At 48.4% G+C, this 16,819-nt stretch overlaps 1 pseudogene; it reads left to right on the forward strand.

The window, feature by feature from the left end:
- LOC119445077 (uncharacterized oxidoreductase ZK1290.5-like) overlaps positions 1-16,293 on the forward strand; it is a 34,663-nt pseudogene extending 18,370 nt beyond the window's left edge.
- Positions 16,294-16,819: the final 526 nt, after the last annotated feature.

Genomic DNA, 16,819 nt, shown 5'->3' on the forward strand with positions numbered 1-16,819 from the left:
TTTTCTGGTCTCCAGCGCAGGCCCGGAACCTTATGTATGGTGTCGGGACATTCTAAAATGTTATCGTCCTCAAATAAACCTTGTAGTTTTGCAGAATTTGTGGCCCATTTATGCAAATTCATGCCTGCATATGCCATGATTGCCTTTGCAACTCTATATATTTCTGCAGCCTGGCTCACTGAGCCCACTCCGGTAATTATATCGTCAACTTAGATTCTTTCAAGATGTCAGCAACACCTTTGCGGTCATGTTCTTGCTTCTTCAGGTGGTGAAGTATTGTTGCATTCAGTAGATATGGGCTGGCAGATGTACCAAAGGGTACTCTTGTCATTCGCCATTCTTCCACCTTCGGAAGGGCGGAGGGTCTGTCGGTGTTTTTTCATACCATAGGAACCTGAGTGCGTTTCTGTCTTTTGGTTGTACAGAAATTTGCAAAAATGTCTTCTCTATGTCAGCGGTGAGCGTCACAACGTGCAGTCGATAGCAAATAAATATTCGAGCTAAATCTGCTATAAGTTGGGGCCCTTTTTCCAGCTGGTCGTTAAATGAAAGCTTTCCTGGCATGTGCGCTGAGCAGTAAAAACAACTCGCTGATTTAGGGTCATGAATTGTTCGTGTATTACTCTTTGATGAGGCATGTGGTAAACATGAACAGCCTCATCTGACTTCTGAAGAGATACACGCTCAGCGTGACCTTTCTGCAGGTACTCTCGCATAACGGAGTCATATTTCCTAAGCGATTTTCCGCCGCGTCTAAGGCGTCCAGTCAAGCTCTGAAGCCGTCTCTCTGCTAAATCTCTCTTGTTGTGAAGTTAACCAACAGAGCCTTTCAGATGCAGAGCTACTTGATTTCGGCCTTTAGAGAAGGCAATAATAGTACGCTCAACTTGAACCTGCACTGTTTGGTCATGCACCTTCGAGCTTCTTCTTCTTTTATGCCTAGATCGTCCAGTTCCCAAAAGTTTTTCAGAAGGAAGTCAAGAGGTCTGGCATGCATGCCTCTATCCTTAAAACGCAAGTGTTAACTGCAACAAAGATTGAACTCGTCGCGCTTACCGGGCCTTGGAAGTTCCACCCAAATGCAGTGTTGATAGCCATCAAACTCGTAGAATCCCTGCAATGCTCAACCTCATGCTTAAGAAATTTCCACGGCATGTGATCCAATTAAAAGGCTCGCACCTGGAATTGTCGGCCTGCTAGGAAGCAGCGGCTTGTCAGCTATGGGTCCATTCACAGCTGCTATTGTATGAATAAAATGATGATCCACCGGTGTATGCAGAATATCCTTGCGAATGAATGGCACCCCAACTGCCTGAATAATGAATTCTTGGCCATTGTATTGTGCCTTCAGTCAAACTTCCACAATGCGACATCTTTGTTCGTGGCTTTGATGTTGGCCAAATGTACTCAGATCGAAGTTGGTGAATCCAGACTCACGTAGTTGGAGCCTCTTTGAGACATCTCCTCTGAGGTACATTCTTTGACTGCCTCCATGTACGACTCCCCTTACATAACCCCCTATGTTTTCACCAATTACACATGCTCGAAAGGTCTGCAATAGAACATCTGAATTATCGGAATATATGGTAGAGGCATAAACGTTGGTTGTAGCAACGGATGAAGGTTGTTGTTTCGCAGCTCCTGCAAGTCTCCCGTTGCACACAAGTGGTGTAGCTCACACTTTTGTGGCAGTCTTGTACGCGGTGACCCCGTACAGTGCAGCGTAAACATCGCATGTCAGCCATTAACCTCCTCCTTTTTTCTTGAATGTCGAGAAGAGCAGGGCAAAGAAGAGCAGGACTGTGCTCTAAGGATCTACAGAAACAACACTTGGTCGTCGCCTTTGTCGCCGTTTTAGGTGGAGAACCGCGGCGGTCGGCATCCTTGGGCGTCTCTCTTGCTTGTCTTGAACTGGCGGAGCCTTTTTCGGCACACGATCGGAAGTAGCACTTCTTTCTCGGCGTTCTACCTCGGTTAGGCGGAACTACAGAACATTCGTCAACTTGTCATCCACTCCTGTGGTGTCTGCCTGTTCAGTCGTCTCTATTTCACCGTCGCCTTCGTAGTTCCCTCGAGGTGCAGTTCCTTTGGAACGGCAAACTTGTCTGTTATAGTCGACTACGACGTCGTGTGGCAGCGCCGCTAATATGATGTCGCACATCATAGTCGAGTAAGTAGCAGCGTTGACACCCAAACTGCGCAGCCCGGGTATATGTCCCTGAATGCGGTCATACAGTTTTCGAAGTCCACGCAGGTCACTCGCTGAAGTAACGGCTGATAATGCTCGGAGCTTGGCGAGATTATCTTGTTCGACTTGCGATCTGTTGCCGAAGTATCTGTGCAGTATTTCTAGTGCGCCTTTATAGCAAGTCTCAGTAGCATGCAGGCCTTTTATCGCTACTAGGGCTGGTCCATGCAGCATGAGCTATGAGCAATGAGCAATGAGTTCTTGCGGATGGCCTTTTGGAATTGGTCCCAAAAGGGCATCCAGTTGGCCAACACACCGCCGAAGGTCTTCAAGCGAAGCTTGGGCGACTTCATGCTGTCACCTCGGAGAACTGTGTCTTCCCTTTGACGGTAACTTGATTGGGGCACAGTTCCTGCCGGTCTGTTGTCAACTTGCAGGGAGGTCAGGCTTGCTTGTAGACGACCAATCATGGTTGTCTCCTCATCGTTCGTCGTGTCTCACTGCCTCGCCGTACTGTGCCTCAAATTCCGCTTCAGGCATAAGTGGTTCCAGCTTCTAGTTGATCTTACGCAGCTCCTCGTTACTTGTTTCCCGTCAGGTGTATAAGGGTCGTAACTTGGCTTGATTTTCCCTCTGGCAGGACAGGCTCGGCCTCGTTAATGATGCGAGAGTTGTGGCCTGCGACGAACGCGCCTTTTGGCCTGCAGCTTATCATGCGCTTATCCATGCGCTTATCCACGAAAGGACTGGCAGATTTCGAAGTTTGTAGAGTCTAAGGGGTGGAAAGATTGAAGTGCGCTGTCGGATGTGATGCTCGTTTCCCGGATTTCGGCACCATGTGAAATATTGATTACACAGAACTCGCTTTAAAGGGAAAAGTCATGAAAATTTATATTCTGATTAGGCAGTACAGTAGAACAAAGGAAAACATCGCAGCGTATAGGACGCAAAGTCCACTTTGTCTGGTCTCTCAAGAGCGTCTCTTATCTCTCTCGCACACCACCACGCACACGGTCCGTCCCCTCTCGTCGTCGAAACTCCACCCCACCTCCAAGATGTAAACACAACAGGAGCAACGCCCTGCTGATGATGTATGGTGTTTAATGGCGCAAGGGCCAGGTATGGCCAAAGAGCGCAAGGCCAGTGTTCATGAGTTGACAATGGAGCAATGAATTGCGAAAGGTAGACGTATCGTGGCTGTAAAAGGGCCTAAAAACAATCGCTGTAAAATGCGTAAAATATATATGTAGTAAAATTATGGCTATGGCTAATGAGGTGCACTATGAACACGAAAGAACAAATTATTTAGATAATTAAGATAAACGAAAATATATCACAGATGAAACTTTGAAAAAGCACTACTGCCTTGACAGACCCTTTGAAACGCAAGGGCCTGGAGGCGCGTGCTATGCAAAACTACTATCGCGGCGACATCCTCTGGAGAGAGGATGCGCTACGAAACTTTTGAGCAAATAACATGCAATACTACATCGCTCAGAAAATCCAGGACAGCCTTATTGTCAAAGAGAGGTTTGTCGCCAAGAAACATAGCGGGATGGAGAGGGAGACGGTACCGGTACGCTAGAGGAAAGTGCCTTTTTCTCTCTCTTTCGGCTTCCCTGCACTCCACAAGGACGTGGAGCACGGTAAGCCTCTCTCCACATCTACCACAGGTTGGCGGGTCATTTCCCGTTAAGAGAAAATTGTGGGTGCCGTATGTATGTCCTATTCTCAGACGAGAGAATAGGACATTAGTTCTTCGTACTTTCGTAACGGGATGCCAGGGACCTATCTGTGGCTTAACTAATGATGATGATATATGTTGTTTTCTGGCGCAAGGGCCAGCTATGGCCAAAGAGCGCCAAGACGTGGTGTACCGAGTGAGCAATGGTATGATCAATGACAGTGGGTAGGTGTAGGGTGGCTGTAAAGGGGCCTAAAATTCTGCGCACTAAAGGTGCGTAAAATACAAAATTAATAAGATCATGACAATGATGTGATAGGGCGCAATGAATATGGTATAAAAAAATCTGTGAGCGATACAAGGCACTACTGCCTCACAGAGACCCTTAGAAGCAAGAGCCTGGAGGAGAGTGCATTTCAAAATGCTGTCGCAGCAGCGTCCTCTGAAAGAGGACCCTGCTACGAATCTCTCGGGCGAAGAACTTGCAAAATGTCGATGTCGTTTAAAAAGGCTAAAACTGAGTCGTGCTGAAATACCGGGTCATTAGCTAAAAACATCGCTGGGTGAAGGGGTATGTTCTCTCTATAGGCTTGAACAAAGTGTTTCTTTCTTTCAGGTTCTATTAATGGACACTGTACTAGGATGTGAAGTACAGTAAGTGCTTCCCCGCATCTAGTACAGGTTGGGGGTTCGCCTCCAGACAGCAGGTAATTATGCGTGCTGTAAGTGTGTCCTATTCTGAGCCTACAGAATAGGACATCATTTCTTCTAGATTTCGTGGTCGATGGCCAGTTTCCTAAATGGGGCTTAATTAAATGGAGCTTGTTATGAGTCTGGCCGTCCCACAAACGCTGCCAATGGACTCGAAGTCTCTTGCGTAGATATGGCTTCATATCATGAACAGGGACGGGCATAGATGTGTTGCCAGCTTTTGCCTCGACGGATGTGGCAAGCTGGTCTGCCAGTACATTTCCCTCGATGTCTCGGTGTCCTGGCACCCAGCACACCACAACATGCTGCCCAGATGCATAAATACTACATATGAATGAATAAAGCGATACTATTATGGGATTTTTGTGCCTTTTAAGAGATTTTAAAGCTTTTACTACGCTCAGCGAGTCTGTGTAGATGATTGCTTTGGGTATTTTCGAGTCCTTGATATGTTTAAGAGCCGACAGTATTGCATAAGCCTCTGCTGTAAAAATGCTCGTTTGTGGGTGCAGGGCGTCGGCATCTGAAAATGATGGGCCAACCGCTGCATAAGAGACGCCAGCATGAGACTTTGATGCATCGGTGTAAAATTCCGGACAGGAGTATTTATGCTGCAGTTCAAGGAAGTGCATTCGAATGTGTGCAACGGGGGCGTGCTTCGTAACATGTAAAAAGGACAAATCACACTCTACAATCTGCCACTGCCACGGTGCGACCTGTATAGTGGGTGTCATTAGACGATGTTCAAAAAGTGGGACATCCATTTCCTCAGCCAGACTTCTCACACGCAACGAGAAGGGCTCTCTTACTGCAGGGCGGTTATGAAAGAGGTGGGAGCTGGACAAATCATTTACGGTGGAATATGAAGGATGTTCACTGTTTGCGTTCACTCTAAGGAAATATATGAAAGCTGTGTAGGTCCTCTGCAAGTGGAGGGACCACTCATTGGATTCCACGTAAAGGCTTTCTACAGGGCTTGTCCTAAAGGCACCTGTAGACAAGCGAATACCTAGATGGTGGATGGGGTCCAGCATCTTCAACGCGGTTGGGGTGGCTGACTGATAAATTATGGCCCCGTAGTCTAGGCGTGTTCGTATGAGGCTTTTATACACGTTTAAGAGACATTTGTTATCGCTACCCCATGTAGTGTGTGACAACACTTTTAAAATATTCATTGTTTTCATGCACTTGTTTTTTAGATATTTTAGGTGTGGTATGAATGTCAGCTTTGTGTCAAGAATTATGCCTAAGAATTTATTTTCCGTTTTTACAGGGAGACTCTGTCCTTGCAGGTGAATGTCGGGGTCGGGGTACAGTCCTCTCTTTCGAGAAAAAAGGACGCAGGTGCTCTTTTGTGGATTTAGGCAGAACCCATTCTCGTCTGCCCATTTAGCCACCTTGTTCAGACCAAGCTGAACCTGCCGCTCACAGATGGCAAGGTTGCACGATTTAAATCCAATCTGTACATCATCGACGTACGTTGAATAGAACATGTTGCGTGGGATGCATAGACGCAAGGAATTCATTTTTATAATAAAGAGAGTGCAACTGAGCACCCCACCCTGCGGCACTCCGGTTTCCTGCACAAAAGGTCGTGATAAAGCATTGCCAACTCGAACACGGAATGTGCGATTCAGCAGATAACTTTCAATCACATTTAGCATATTACCACGTATACCAAAGTGGGAGAGGTCTCTCAGTATTCCGAACCGCCATGTGGTGTCGTATGCTTTTTCCATATCGAGGAAAACAGAAAGGAAGAATTGTTTGTGAACAAAAGCTTCACGTATCTGTGCCTCAATACGTATCAAATGGTCAATGGTGGATCGACCCTCGCGAAAACCGCACTGGTATGGGTCAAGCAGCTTGTTTGATTCTAGGAAATGTATCAGACGACGGTTTATCATTTTCTCAAAAGCTTTGCAGAGGCAGCTTGTTAGAGCTATGGGCCGGTAACTCGATACGGACGATGGATCCTTGCCCTGCTTCAGGATAGGGATCACTATGGCCTCTTTCCAGGCAGAGGGGATCTCGCCGGAGGTCCATATAGAGTTATAGAGACAGAGAAGGGTTTCCTTCGTTTCAGAGGGTAGGTTTTTCAACATGTCATATAGTATACGGTCAGGGCCTGGGGCAGATTGGTTGCAACAGGTGAGTGATGCATGCAGCTCTGCTAGGGAGAAAGGTAGGTTATATGGTTCGTTTCCGGTGCTCTTTCGGTCCAGTTTTTGTTTTTCTATTGCTGATTTGTATCTTTTAAACGCTGGAGAGTAGTGTGATGAACTGGAAACATGTTCAAAATGTGCACCCAGATGGTTCGCTTGGTCCTCCAGGCTGTCTCCCTGTCTGTCTACCAGGGGAGGCGGATGTGTTTGTCGTCCTCTTACTCTATTCACCCTGTTCCAAACCTTGGCCTCATCCGTGTACGAGTTGATACTTGATAAAAATGTTTGCCAGCTGTCTCTCCTGGCTTGTCTGCGTGTTCTCCTACCTTGGGACTTGATTTTCTTGAAACTGACAAGGTTTTCAGCAGTAGGATAATTGCGAAGCTGCCTCCATGCTCTGTTCTGCTGCCTACGTGCGTTCCGGCATTGTTCATTCCACCACGGAACACGGCGTTTGCTAGAAAGACCACTTGTTTGGGGAATACACTTAGAAGCTGCATCTATTATGAAATTTGTAAAATACTCGATGGCACCGTCAATTCCGAGCGATGAAATGTCAGCCCACGAGAGCTTACTGGTAAGTGTTTGGAATTTTTCCCAGTCCGCTGCATTGACCTTCCACCGGGGAGCATGTGGTGGAGATTCGTATTGTCTTGGCCCTCTCAGCAGTATTGGGAAATGGTCGCTCCCGTAAGGGTTTTTTATAACTTCCCATTCAAGTTCAGGTAATATGGATGGAGAAGCTATGCTGAGGTCTATAGAGGAAAAGGTTTTGTTTGCAAGACAATAATATGTCGGTTCTTTTTTGTTAAGCAGACAAGCACCGGATGAGAAAAGAAAATCTTGAATTAGACGGCCTCGCGCATCGATGCGAGCGTCGCCCCACAGACTGTTGTGTGCATTGAGATCGCCAAGAACAAGATAGGGCTCGGGCAATTCGTCTATCAAGGACTGAAATTCGTGTTTGTGTAAGCGGTAATGTGGGGGTATGTATAGCGAGCAAATGGTGATGAGTTTGTTAAGGAGAACCAGTCGAACTGCCACTGCTTCAAGGGGTGTTTGCAGCTGCAAACGTTGACATGCTATGCTTTTGTGAGTCATAATGGCAACACCGCCTGATGATGCGAGACCATCATCGCGATCTTTACGGAACGTAACATACTGTCGAAGAAAGTTTGTATGTGTCGATTTTAAATGAGTTTCCTGTACACACAGCACTTTTGGATTGTGTTTGTGGAGAAGTTCTTGCACATCATCGAGGTTCCTAAGAAGGCCTCTGATGTTCCATTGTATAATTTGTGTGGCCATACTGAAAGTAAATGGGTGCTGTGTGTACTAAAAACAAAAAGGAAGTGTTGCATTAGATTACAGAGCCCTTTCCAGGCCCTGTAACGCGGGATTTGTCTTTTCTGAAGCGGTCGAGGGAACCTCGCCGCTCCTTAGGCGCTTGGTGCGCCGTCGGGGTGGGTGTGGTGTCCATTGCCTCTTGTGAGGCGCCGGACACGCGCTCTTGCGAGCGAGAAGTTTCACGAGAAAGTCTCGCCGCGAAGGACGAGACATTTGCGCCCACCAGCCCGGATGTCGATGGGGCTGCCTTTGGGCCTGAGCTGCGCCGGCTGTTGCCAGCACCAGCAGGGGCCGGTGAGGGTGAGGCAGCCTTGACTGCACCCACCGTGGGAGCTGCTGGCGGGCCTGCGGGTTCGCTACGCGAAGCCCAGGCTGCCACCGAGGACTGTTGTGGTGCCGGCAACCCTAGGGTAACCGGGCCTGTTCGCTGGTTGGGTGGAGTAGACTTAGCTCCTTCCACCCTGGGGGCAGGAGCCACAAGCGACAGCTCGCTGAGCGCGAGCTGGGCAGTAGGCAGTAGCCGCTGCGACGCTGCCCCTTGACGCGCCGCATCAGCATATGTGGTAGTGTGGAATGGTGAGCACCTTTTACGTGCTTCCCTGAACGATAAGTTCTCGCGCACTTTGAGAGTGATAATTTCTTTTTCTTTTTTCCAGTTAGGACAGGATCTGGAGTAAGCTGGATGTTCACCATCACAGTTTACACAGTGTGGTGTCGCTTCGCAGTTATCTGAGGCGTGACCTTGGACTCCACATTTCGCGCATGTAAGTCTACCACGACAGCTCTGCGAGCCGTGGCCAAATCTTTGACATTGGAAACATCGTCTTGGATTAGGTATGTATGGTCTGACAGCTATCTTAGTGTATCCGGTTTCTATTGTTTGTGGCAGATCGCAAGTGGCAAAGGTCAGGATCAGGTGTTTTGTAGGAATTTCTTTATTGTCTCGTCGGATAATGGTACGCTGTACATTGGTTACATTTTGCTCTTTCCAGCCCTCCAATAGTTCGGTTTCAGACAAGTCAATGAGATCTGCATCAGAAACTACTCCGCGTGCTGTATTCATAGAACGGTGAGGTGAAACGGTAACAGGAATGTCTCCAAATGCCACAAGCTTGTTGAGTTTATTGTGCTGCTCTTTATCACGGATCTCAAGCAGGAGGTCCCGCTCGCCATTTTGGTGACTTTGTAACCTGGGCCAAGGGCGTCAGTCAAGCCTTTTGCGACTAGAAAAGGGGATACGGTTCTTGCTGGTTTTTCGGTCTTCTCACTGTGAACTACTTGGTAACGGGGGAAAATTTCTCTTGGTCTGAATAAGCTTAATAGTTCTTCGGTGCGTCCCCTCTTGTGAGGGTGACGATCAAGTAAACGGGGAAATGCAGGCGTTCCCATACTGGTTTGGTTTATTTCGGCAGCAATGGCGGCCACCCACCACGGAGCCCAACTAGGGGACGCTGCAGCACTTAACGCGTAAGGCTGCAGGCGCCAACCGTACATTGCCACTATAACCTAATATATTATACCCAAGGGAGGGCACATACACAAGGTTAACCCAAGCCGCCTGTGAAAATTAGGAAGTGACGGAAAAGAAGAGATGATAGGAGAGTAAAAGAAAGGAGATAGGAAAGCAAAAGGTTGCAGAGGGGGACAGGAAAAGGAGACCACCGGTTTCCCCCGGGTGGGTCAGTCCGGGGGTGCCGTCTACGTGAAGCAGAGGCCAAAGAGGTGTGTTGCCTCCGCCGAGGGGCCGTAGAGGTCCAAACACCCGGCATCGGCTCAACCCCCAGGATCCCCTTTTCCCCGGACACGGCTAAGCCGCGCACGGCTACACGCGGGAGGGTCCAACCCTCATGTGCTCGGGTACGTGGTGTCGCAACGCACCAAACGCCTGCTTACGCAGACGCCCCTGCGGGCTGTGGCTTAACTAAGTGTAGCTTATTGTTCGTTTCGGTATCCCACAAGCGCTGCCAGTGGCTTCGAAGTTTCTTTCACAAGTAGGGCTTGAGATCTCTGGCAGGGAGTGAAGCGGTAGGGTTAAGCGCTCGCGATTGTGTTGATGTGGCCATTTCATCAGCTAGAACATTGCCCTCGATGCCTCTATGACCAGGCACCCAGCATATAATAATATGCTGGTTAGACAAGTATGCCTTGCACAGAGCAGAATACAGTTCAAAAAGTACAGGGTTTTTGTGTCTATCTAGAGTCATGACGGCTTTTACGACGCTTAGGGAGTCTGCAAATATTAATGATCTTTTGAGTTTTGATTTGCCTATACTCTTCACAGCCGATAAAAGTGCGTAGGCCTCAGCCGTAAAAATGATTGTTTCCGGGTGCAGTACATCGGACTCGGAGAACGATGGGCCGACTAGTGCATAAGATACCCCTGCATATGACTTGGAAGCGTCGGTGTAAAACTGAGTGCAGGACGAGTACTTGAACTGGATTTCTAGAAAATGCATCCGGATATGTGCCTCTGGAGCATCTTTTGTGACCTCTACAAACGAAGCATCGCACTTTATGAGTTGCCAATGCAACGGTGGCACTGGCTTTGCTGGGGCCATCAGAGTATTTTCAAGTAGTGGGATGTCCATTTCTTCACTAATTTTTCTTACACGTAGTGAAAAGGGTTCTCTTGCTGTCGGCCGGTTATTAAAGAGTGTGGAACTGGTCATATCATTTACGGTTGAGAAGGACGGGTGTTCCGGGTTTGAATTTACTTTCAGGAAATAGGTGAGGCTTAAGGATGAACGTTGCATATCAAGCGACCACATGTCCGCCTCTACATACAGGCTTGCCACAGGACTTGTCCTGAAGGCACCAGTGGCTAGGCGGATGCCTAGATGGTGTACAGAATACAGCATCCTTAGGGCGCTTGGCGTAGCGGAATGGTACACTATGGCAGCGTAATCTAATCTTGTGAGTATGAGGCTCTCGTACAAATTTAAAAGACACTGTGTGTCACTACCCCAAGCGGTGCGTGAGAACACTTTTAGAATATTCATTGTTTTCATACACTTGTTTCTTAGATACCGTATGTGTGCCACAAACGTAAGCTTCGTATCTAGAATCACACCTAAAAATTTATGTTCGGTTTTTACGTGCACGCGTTGTCCCTGCAACTCAATGTCAGGATCGGGGTGCAGACCCCTTTTTCTGGAGAACAGGACGCAGGTGGTCTTTTGTGGGTTAAGGCTAAATCCAGTCTCGTCTGCCCACTTAGACACCTTGTTCAGAGCAAGCTGAATCTGCCGCTCACAGACTGCGAGATTGCACGAGGCGAAACCTATCTGTACATCATCGACGTACGCAGAATAAAGCATGTTTCTTGGGATATACAGACGCAAAGAACTCATTTTTACGATAAAGAGAGTGCAACTGAGCACCCCACCCTGTGGCACTCCAGTTTCCTGCACAAAAGGTCTTGATACAGCATTTCCCACACGAACACGGAAACTGCGATTAGATAAATAACTTTCTATGACATTAAACATGTTACCACGTATACAAACGTGCGACAGGTCTCTAAGTATTCCAAACCACCACGTGGTATCGTAGGCTTCTTCTATATCAAGGAATACAGAGAGAAAAAACTGTTTATGGACTAAAGCTTCACGAATTTGCGTCTCAATACGTATCAAATGGTCGGCAATGGATCGACCTTCTCGAAACCCGCATTGGTACGGGTCAAGCAATTTGTTTGATTCGAGAAAATGTATTAGTCGGCGGTTAATCATTTTTTCGAACAGTTTGCAGAGGCAGCTTGTTAGTGCTATAGGGTGGTAACTCGAAGCAGACGATGGGTCCTTGCCCTGCTTCAGTATAGGAACGACAATGGCCTCTTTCCAGGCAGAGGGGATCTTGCCGGAGGTCCATATAGCATTGTATTGGGAGAGGAGAGTTTTCTTTGTTTCATGAGGAAGGTGTTTCAGCATTTGATAAGCTATACGGTCAGAGCCTGGCGCAGACTTATTGCAACAACTAAGTGATGCATACAGCTCAGCAATGCAGAATGGCTCGTTGTATGCGTCGTTTCCCGTACCTTTTCTTTCTAGTTTCTGTTTTTCTATTGTAGCCTTGTGCCTTTTAAATATTTGGGAATAATGAGATGAGCTGGCCACATGTTCAAAATGTGCTCCCAGGCAGTTAGCTTGGTCTTCCAGACTGTGGCCTTGTGTGTTTACCAACGGGAGTGAATAGGTTTGTAGCCCTTTTATCTTATTAACTTTCTTCCAGACTCTGCCTTCGGCTGTATATGAGTTTATGCCTGATAAAAACTTTTTCCAACTTTCTCTCCTGGCGTGTCGGCGCGTTCTTCTGCCGTCCGATTTAATTTTCTTAAAATTAACAAGATTTTCCGCAGTTGGGGAGTCGCGTAGCAACCCCCACGCTTTGTTCTGTTTCCTACGAGCGTTCCGACATTCCTCGTTCCACCACGGGACACGGCGTTTGCAGGTCGCACCATTCATTTCTGGTATACATTCGGTAGCGGCATTGATTATGAAACATGCAAGATACTCAACCGCAGCATCAATTCCCTGCAAAGATATGTCAGGCCACGAGATACCACTTGTAAGACTTTTGAATTTCTCCCCAATCTGCCATATCCAACGTCCAGCGGAGTGCCTGTGGTAGAGGGTCGTTTTGTAGTGGTGATCTCAGCAGTATCGGGAAGTGGTCACTCCCGTAAGGACTTTTTATAACTTCCCATTTAAGTTCAGCAAATATAGACGGGGAAACTACACTGAGATCAATGGAAGCAAAAGTTTTGTTTGCGAGATTGTAGTAGGTGGGTTCCTTCTTATTCAGGAGACACGCACCAGAGGAGAAAAGAAATTGTTCGATTAGGCGTCCTCGCGCATCGATACGTGTGTCACCCCACAAGCTGCTGTGTGCATTGAAATCGCCAAGAACGAGGTAGGGTTCTGGTAATTCATCTATAAACGACTGAAATTCATGCTTGTGTAAAGAATGGTGTGGGGGTATGTAGAGTGAGCAAATGGTTATGAGCTTACCCAGAAGTACAGCACGAACGGCTACCGCCCCAAATGCCGTATTGAGTGGAAGTGGCTGACAGGCTACACTTCTGTCGAGTAGGATGGCCACACCACCAGATGATTCGGCAGAATCCTTGCGATCTCTTCGGAAAAAATATTCTGACGTAGGAAGTTGGTGTTTCTGGAGTTTAGGTGCGTTTCTTGAACACACAGCACCTTTGGATTAAATTTATTGATAAGTTCTTGAATGTCGTCTAGGTTGTGGATTAGTCATCTAACATGCCACTGCATTATTGTGTTCATGTTGGAGGAAAATAAAAGGCGCTGTGTGTATCAAAAGGGAGGAGAGTGACTTTACTTTACAGGGCCTTTGTTAGGCCCTGTAATTGGTGTTTTGTCTTTTTTGGAGCAGTCGAGAGAACCTCGCCGCTCCTTCGACGCTACCTGCGCCGTTTGGCTTGGACTGGTGTCCATAGCCTCTTGCGAGGCACTGGACACCCACTCCAGAGAGCGATGTGTGTGTCGCGTAGACTTCATCTCGAGCGACGAAGTCTTTGTCCCCACCGGGCCAGAGGTCGAAAGGACCCCTGTGGCCTCTGCGGTGCCCTGGCTGCTGCCGCAGCTTGTAGATTCCACTGGTGTGGAGACTTTGAGAGATGGCAGGGCAGCGTTGGCTGCTCCCACCGTAGGGGCAGATGGCGTTGACCTCGGCACGCTAGGCGTGGTCCGCGCTGCCGCCAGAAGCCCTTGTGGTGCCGTCCCCCATTGCACCACTTCGGCGAAGGATGTTTTCAGTGAGAATAATTATGAGATCCGTTGTCGAGCTTCACGGAATGTTATATTCTCCTTAACTTTTACTGTAATTATTTCCTTTTCTTTCTTCCAGGCTGGACAAGCTCTGGAGTATGCAGGGTGACTGCCATCGCAGTTAGCACAATATACCTCGTCATTATTGCAATCGTCAGAAGAGTGACCGGTCGTGCCGCACTTTACGCACATAACCTGCCCTCGGCAGCTCTGGGATGCGTGACCAAATCTTTGACATTTGAAGCAACGTCGCGGGTTCGGAATGTATGGTCGAACATGAAGTTTTACGTAGCCGGTTTCAAGAGTCTCGGGTAAAGTAGTTGAACTGAAAGTCAGTATTAAATGCTTTGTTGGGATTTCGTTGTCATTCCGTCTCATTTTGATACGCTGCACATGGATTACCCCTTGGTCCTTCCATCCATCCAGGAGTTCTTCTTCATTCAATGTCATTAGGTCTTCGTCTGATACTACACCTTTTACTGTGTTCATTGTTCGATGTGCGCTTACAGAAACAGGGATGTTACCAAAAGCTACGAGGTGTGTTACCAAAAGCTACGAGGTTCCTTGTCTTTTAGTTCGAGGAGCAAATCTCCGGTTGCCATCTTTGTTGCCTTATACCCAGCTCCAATGGTCTCTTTTAGGCACTTGGCCACAAGAAATGGGGAAATTGCTCTAGCTTTCGTAGATGGTTGCTCACAGTGAAGGACGTGAAATTTCGGGAAAGTTTCTTTGTTTTTGGGCCAGAATAGCGAGGTTGCGTCGGTGCGTACCCTTTTCGAGGCACGATCGGTTGGAAAAGGGTTTGAGGATCCCATGGAAACAAGTGGTTTATTCTGCAACGGCGTCTGCCACCCACCACGGAGCCCAACAAGGGGACGTGGCAGAACATGTAAACAAGCCTGCACAGCGCCAGCAGTATGCCGTTACTATAACCCAATATGGTATACCCAAGGTAGGACAGCCACACCGGGTTAACCCTTGCCGCCAGGAAAAGTCGAAGTGAATGGAAAAGATGAGAAGACAGGAAAGTTTAAAAGTGATAGGGAAAGACGAAGATTGGAGAGAGAGCCAGGAAAAGGCAACTACCGATTTCCCCCTGGTGGGTCAGTCCGGGGGTGCCGTCTACGTGAAGCGGAGGCCAAAGAAGTGTGTTGCCTCCGCCGGGGGGTCATAACGGTCCAACTCCCGGCATCGGCTCAACCCCCAGGATCCCCTTTTCCCCGGACACGGCTAAGCCACGCAAGGTTAAGCGTGGGAGGGTCCGACCCTCATGTGCTCGGGTACGTGGTGGCGCAACTCACCAAACGCCTGCTGACGCAGACGCCCCTGCGGGGGCAACGCCCTGCTCTTCGTCAATCACCGAGGGCATAGGTGGCCTCCGTCGAGGTGATGCCATCTCCACTCTCTATTCCGGCCAGACGAGGGTCCATTTCGCTTTCTCAAGGAAAGGCATCTTGTGTGCACACGTGCGGGTAAAAGAAACACGACAATATAAAATATAACAAGAGTGGTTTGCTCCCCCCATCCTCTCTGTACCCCGTCGCAAGACCGCCTTCTGTGCTATAGCGTGGGTATATTCCTTTATATACATACGCCTTTTCTTAAGCAGGCTGCTGCTGGCCAGACGACGATCGATGTAGCAGCAGACGGCAGACGTCTGGCTCTCTTTCAGAAAGCAGGAGAGACCCTCTCTTATAACTCATTATCGTTTGTCGCTGTCCGTTTTTCGTCTGCATATCTCGACTCGCATCCAGAAGACACGGGGTCGGTCAGCCCACGAGCACGGTCTTGTAGGATACGACAGTTTCTTCTGCGTGATCATCGTCCTTTTTCCCCTTATCTCTTATCGTAGTGGTAAAATTCATGGTTGAGCTGAAAACCACAATGCGAAAAGGTTGCCTGAAAAGTTTGAGTTAGACCTCGAGAGGTGACGAAACGAATGGGGGAGCAATAAATACGCGGCGATCAATGAGTCAAGTGAAAGGAGAGAGAAAGAGAGCAAGAAATGCAGAAATTGATAATAAACGGGGTTTCGGTCGTGTAGCTTAACACCAGTAACCCGTTTCACCATAATTCATTGTACACGATAAATGGAGGAGCAGAAGGGGCGGGGAGAGGGAGGAATTTACGCGTCGTATAGCATGCACGCATTGTATAGCCTCGTGTATAGAATAGATCTTATCACTGATAAATATCGTATTTATTTCATCGCATGGACCTCGTTCTTATGTTCGCTTCTTTTGTACACCTTTTTTCTTTCCAATGCAGTCACGCCTGAGACCAATGGCTACGGGACCGCCCATCGTGGGCTCTGAACCGGCGCAGCGGCGGAAGCAGACGACATACCGGGCCCACGTTCTCAGGAACCGGAAGTCGAGCCCGCGCCCAGGAGACACGTAAGCCCGGTTTCTAAACTAGCCTCGCACGCCGAAAACTTTGCCGGAGATAAAACACCAACGAGAGAAGGTGACGAACCGAAGACCAAGCCTTCGGCCGGAGGCAAAGACGGCAAAAGAAAGCCGAGGGACAAAAACGAAGCTGAAGGCACAGGCAATGGCAAAGGACAACAGACGAAGTCGCAGCCCCGTGGCGAAGGAAGAGACAACAAAACGTCGAAAGGCGAGCCAAGCGAGGAGGCGGGCCAAGACGAGCCGAGAGCAGACGAAAAACTACCAGATGGATCGGACAAAAAGCCGGGCCAGGAGTCGAATCCGAAGGCGGGGAACGAAACGGACGGTGCGAAGCCGGTGCCAAAGACGAGCGACAAGTCCATGTCGGGAGAAGAAGCACGGATTCAAAGTCCAAAGGAGAACTGAAGGAGAAAGACAAGCCGATCCAGGGAAGCGAGAAACGCGGGGAAGGCGTCGCCGAAGGAAAGGAATCGAAAACTCCGAGAGAAGAGGCAAGCCCCAGCAGGAACGCTACA

Source organism: Dermacentor silvarum, chromosome 1 (genome assembly GCF_013339745.2).
Source record: "Dermacentor silvarum isolate Dsil-2018 chromosome 1, BIME_Dsil_1.4, whole genome shotgun sequence".
Classification (NCBI taxonomy): domain Eukaryota; kingdom Metazoa; phylum Arthropoda; class Arachnida; order Ixodida; family Ixodidae; genus Dermacentor; species Dermacentor silvarum.